Genomic DNA, 6,259 nt, shown 5'->3' with positions numbered 1-6,259 from the left:
AAGTAAATTTGGGTGTCATCAACATAGCTATGAGGAAATCAAAATGTTCTTGAAGATTTGTCCAAGAGGGAACATAAACAATTGGTAAGGCGTCGGTGTTGATGTACAGTTGCAGATGTTAACAAAGAAGCTCCTCGGTTGTAGATATCATTTGAGCTAATTGATATGTATACAGGTAAATCCAACCCAATATTCAAACCATTTAAAACATTAACTTCAACTCCGTATCTTAACAGTATTGACAAAATCAATCCGTTACATATAGTTATTAAGATTTTAAGGTATTTATGGTATTTTGGCGACCCTAGAGCTCTGCCAAGTCACCATATATATATTTATATTTTCGTTTGTCGTTGTAACGACTTCTCGTGGCTGTACATAATGGAAATGTTTTTGTTGTGGAGGCAAAGGACTAACAACAGGCAATAACTACTGTATATCTACTGACAAGGTAATATTTTACGATTCTCTCAAGATCATCTGGTCGTGAAGTTGCATTGCTGGTTCTCTCTGTAGTGACCCGCTACAGCTATACTCTAAGCTATGCTAGTTGAACAATTCCCCTATTACAAGTTAAATTACCATCACATTCGCTTTGTAGACGTTATATTAAAGTAAAGATAGTACATTGTGTGCCTTTAAAATTGAAAAATGTACATTTTTGTTATTCATCCTTAAGGTTTCAAGTGTTGTCTGTGCAAGTTCAATTAGTTAATGTAATATCCATTCACCAGACTTCACCATGGGTGATGCGTTGATGGAAGAGTTTGGGGCGGCGGCTCCTTTTCTGAGGAAGTCGTACATGGAGCGTCTTTAGGCCCAGACTCGCCCCTTTGACATTAAGAGGGCCTGCTTCGTGAAAAATCCTGAGGTTGAATATGTGAAGGGAATGATCCAAAGCGGAGACGGTGACAAAGTCACTGTTCTTACTGAGTTTGATAAGGTAATGTTTTACTTACTGAATTACTAGTATCATATAAATATCTATTTGTCATATTAATATTATTTTGAATTCACTCACAATCTATACCCATTACTATGTAAATGCAATTTTGTCATACTTTTTATACTTTTCTCAGACTACATTTCAATTTAGCTGCTTGGATTGTGAACAAAAAATTGTCCAAAGACACTGATTTTGTTTAAATCTCACAGACTGTCACTGTGAAATAGGCAGATGTCCACCAACAAAACCCGCCGGGTTCACCTTCCTGCATGAGCCTGCTGTGCTGTTTAACCTCAAAGAGCGTTACGCAGCCTGGATGATCTATGTGAGTACAGAAATGAACTTTTATCCCATAGTGGCAAAAACAACTGGCCAACCTCATCCTATGATATTTTTCTTACGGTAAATCTATTCTGATGCTTCATATTTTCACACTGGTAATAATCAAATGAATGTTTATTTGTACAGACCTACTCTGGGTTGTTCTGTGTCACCGTCAATCCCTACAAGTGGTTGCCAGTGTACAACCAGGAAGTTGTTGTTGCTTACAGAGGCAAGAAGAGGAGTGAAGCTCCTCCTCACATTTTCTCCATCTCTGACAATGCCTACCAGTATGCTGTCAGGTAAGGATCTTCTGTTGAAATAAGAACTTAATTTCTGTGCACATTTCAGGAGGAACAGGCTAATAGCAATCTGGGCAAGTTCCGCAAGCTGCAGCATGAGCTGGACGAGGCTGAGGAGAGAGCCGATATAGCTGAGTCTCAGGTCAACAAGATGAGAGCCAAGAGCCGTGATGCAGGTGGCAAGGTGAGAGCACCAGTTGCACAACTAGAACTCAATGTCATATACTTAGATCACTGTGTTGACATATGGTATCAATATATGAATATATTCATATAATTGCCATAACCAGTATCTGCATATTATTGTAATACACTGTACTATATTTTGTTGCCATTAGCAGAACTAGGCTCTCTAATAGAGTATACAATTATTCATAATCATCAGGGCTCAAGAATTGGCCCTAGCCATTAGCCAAATGCTGGCAAAATGTGAAAGTGGCTGGTAGATTAATAGTAGTTAATTTTGACCCCTAACAATCATGTTTATCCACATATTGCTGACTATGTTTTTGCTGTATCACAGAAAGGACACGAAGAAGAGTGAAGCTCTCATGATGGACGTCTATGAAAAGTTATTGTTTGCCGTGTTTTAGTTTTCAATATGGAATGCATTCCAATACAATCACTTAAAAAGCGTTTCTGTTGTTTGTACATTCTTAAAATACTTATAAATAATACTTATAAAAAATACTTATGAAAGACCCCACCTATACATTCACATACATTCACGGGCCTACATAGAAGAAGGGGAAGGATTTTCTTTTTTCTTTGACGATGCTATGAGCAAAGTTTGCCTATTATAAACTTCATTAAACTGACAGTCATGCTTGCTGGGACCAAATCAGCAGATTAACAGGGCTGAGTTAACAGAGTTCTATATAATCCCAGAAAATAAACCTACTTGGTGTACTTGCATTACATACACTCTCTGCCTAAGACAGGCGCATGCCTGTATTCACCTGGGACAAGTGGAAAAGATACATTCAACACTCAACATCATCTCTTCCAACCTGAAGCTGCAGCTACTTAAAAAAACACATCAACCAAACTCAAACCCCATCCTGCTGTTTTGAAATTACTAGTGTGAACATATTTTCAGGTTCATTTCTTCACGTCAATTACCACTAACTTAGGCTACTTAACTTTGCAAGTGTCACAAATGAAATGAAAAAGGAAAAAAGGATTCAATACAATCATGACTAAGAAGCAACCTGTGGACCATTACTATGGAATGTGAGGTGCACATAATGATTCCCTGCCTGATTTTAGGAGATCCTGAGTCTGCTTGGGAATAATTATCACGAGGTTAGGAGCTATCCTAACTAATTCTAATCCTAAAAAGTCCTACATTCGTATTATTTTGAAAACAGTGAAGACACAAACTATGAATAAACAAATGACCACACATCAACAAACCAAGTCAAGAATTATATCACAGCATACACTCAACATAGTAAAGCCTGCTTACTTTTACACCTTGAGATCTCCTGTTGTATTGACACTGAACTGTGACAGTCCACCGCAAGGACCAGAATAAATCTTCCATCTTTCCGTTTTGCTGTCAAAGCTATAAAAAGGCTTATCCGCAGATTCTTCTGCATAAAAAAGGAAGAGAGAGAGAAAAAAAGAGTACTAAAGCATAGTATTTAAAAATAGAATAGATACATTCATAATATGAAAGTTTTCAATGATTTAAGGTGCTTACAGTAAATCGCTACTTCTGTCACACTGACCTTAAGCTAAGTCAATCCATCTAGTACTCGGTAAAAAACAATATAAATCTTTCCATGTCCTTGTTCTTGTCTTAGGCTGATCCTACACTGAAATGCCTGTGCACTGACATGAATGCTCTGGCAGAAGAGTCTGCTGGCTGCCGCCTCACTGAGATTCTAAGGACATGACAAGGTAACACCTGTTCACTTTACAACACAACTCAACATACAAATAGACACACACACACACACACGCACGCACTCGCGCACGCACACGCACACGCACACACACACACACACACACACACACACAGGATTGAGGCAGGTCAGAAAGGATCTATACCCATCTCCCTGTCTGTGCTGGGTTCAAACTTTTTGTTAACCACAAATTTGACCAATCTCCTTCTTAAATGGATGATCAAATCAGTGTTTTACTTTTCAGCAATAACCAAATCTAATCTAAAACAAATGAAAATTGAATTTCAGCAATTACTGAGAAACATGTTTACCATCAATAAATACAACATGGTACAAGTTGGCAACAAGTAACCAATGTCCATAGGCAGCACAACATATATTCTTTTCTTACAAATAGTTAACAAATACAACCACCCAAATTTGATTTGTTGTAAACAGTTGTAAACCAAGAAGCAGAGGCGAATGAAAAGGAGAATAATAGCAATAATCTATACCTTGATGTCTGTTTCATGTGCAAGACCATCTGTTGCAGAAACCTGTCACAGTCTCATCGACATTTAGCAAGAATTTCCCATGGCTATATTTGTACTCAAGGACAAATGGAAGGAGATGTGCATCAAAAACAAAACAGCACTAAGGCTTGAATGTCACTTTCTTAGGAACAGAGACCTACAGTATGAGTGTCTATGGTCAGAGGACACTCCCAACAGAAGGCTACAAGGCAATGCACTGCAACAGGACCTCACTCTGTTTTGTCCCACACATATCAGCCCATGAACACCACTGTACCCAAAACAATGTTGAAACCACGCCATTTGACATATATTTGTGAAATTAATGTAAAACATATTGCAGTTAAAATACAGTACACTGATATAGTAGTTTCATATAGAAACCATACATCTGATCTGATAGTTCACATCATAGTTCTGTGATAAAATAAAATAAAAGAAAGACAGTGCTTTAAATCACAATGAACAGAGTATATTCAATGAATAGAAAGTTACATGTACTGAGTAGATACAATAACACTGAACTTTGATTATGGCCATGCCACATCAGTCCTTAGCAAAAAAAGTATACATTTCCCAAAGGATTACCACTTCTCTGTCCCTTTTCCATGGCTCAGTCTGAGAGTTCATGTGGACATGTATAGAGAAACAAGCTCAGGCATAGACAAGAGAACTATATGATGCATTCAGAGTCCAGACACCTCCTAGTGGGCTTGAGCAGGGCATCACTGGAGTCTGTGTAGCCACCAGCCACAGCAGGTCCTCCCATGTCAATGACATAAACCCTCCAAGTTGAGATGTGATGACCTCCTGGCAGTAGTGGTGATGGCTCAAGGACTCTTGACAGCTGAGACTGAACACCATAAGGGTTACACAAGGGATGGAATGGCATGTCTAACATCCCACAGCTATCTAAAGAAGGATTTGGGAGAATAGAGGTCGCGGATCCTGTGACGCAAATGTCTCACAGAGGGTGAAGAAAAATCACCCTCACTCTTGCAACACCACAGTCACATTATCGTAAAACTGTGTGTGACTTCATACTTTCTTTGGTGTGTAAACATGTTGACCCCAAGGCAAGTTGCTTAGCAGTATAAGACCCAGAGGCCTATTAGCTCAACACCTCATTCACTTTGTGGTGTGAACAGCTGAACTAGCTTGTAGATTGATAGTATAATCAGCAGTAGAATGGGTGATTTCCCTTACATTTCATTCAGTCTCTTATTTATAATGTTAATATACATTTGAACACAGGAACAACGCTTTTATATTTGTGGATCTGCAAGCATCTAGTGTGCATGTATCGCTATGAAGTGCAAACATTGTGTGGTCATGCAAATCAGTTAAAGATGGCCAAGCCCAGATCTTCAACTAATTTTTAAATAAATTATGAATTAAGTATTTGTTCTTAATTAAACTTTTGTAAATAATTGTCCTACGTGTTTCAGCACGATCTGTTTAACACATAGTAGGAGCAGTTGTGTGTGCTTTCTGACCTCTGAGTCCAAACAGCAGCTGCTGTACAAATTCATAAGGGTGGGCAGAACATTGATGAATGTGTCAAAGGCTATCTACAGTTGATGGAGGAACCCGAGACTAAATTCACAAGGTTTATCTTTATCCTCAAGGAAACAATGCAGTGACAGTAGTGCAGTGCTTGATCTACTAAAAAGACAGCTGTGGTTGTTGTTGAACCAGTTTCCAAACTAGAAGGCGTTTAAGGGCACAAGGCAAGATTTTTGTTTGCTATTGGTTCTCAAGAGAAAATTATCTCCTATCCACAAACAAAAGTTTGAGAGGGGGAAAAAAAATCAAGCATCAGTTTATGTCATTGTTCTTGGCTCTATACACATTGGTAATGCTTATATCCAAAGAAACAACAAACATAATGTACAGTTTCAAGATAACAAATCCACAAAAGGGAGATCAACATTAATTTCTGTCTTCTAAAATGACATACAGTAGGCATCAAATAAAATTGTTTTAATAAAGACCTCACTGACTCTAAAATGAGTATTATATCCTTTATGTACTGAAAATACAACTGACTACAGAAAGCATGAGTGATTTATCTCACAATAGCTAACTCCAAATTAGGATAGGGTAATAAGTTCAGGTGTTGGTGATGCTCTGCCATTCTCTCCTATTGTGCCTGCATGTGCCTGTCCCCTCCTGTCTGGATAAGCCAATTGTTGCCACATGCGTCTACCCTTTTGGCCAGTTTTCCTTTGACAAAACTCTGGTGTGGTGGGAGTCAGTTGATGCTCT

General features: G+C 38.4%; 1 pseudogene; it reads left to right on the top strand.

Moving 5' to 3' along the window:
* Window positions 1–742: 742 nt before the first annotated feature.
* Window positions 743–2,203, top strand: LOC134065846 (myosin-6-like; annotated as a pseudogene).
* Window positions 2,204–6,259: the final 4,056 nt, after the last annotated feature.

This window comes from Sardina pilchardus, chromosome 19, assembly GCF_963854185.1.
Source record: "Sardina pilchardus chromosome 19, fSarPil1.1, whole genome shotgun sequence".
In the NCBI taxonomy this organism is placed as follows: domain Eukaryota; kingdom Metazoa; phylum Chordata; class Actinopteri; order Clupeiformes; family Clupeidae; genus Sardina; species Sardina pilchardus.
The sequence above is the reverse complement of the archived record's forward strand: the minus strand, read 5'-3'. Positions and strand labels throughout refer to the sequence as shown.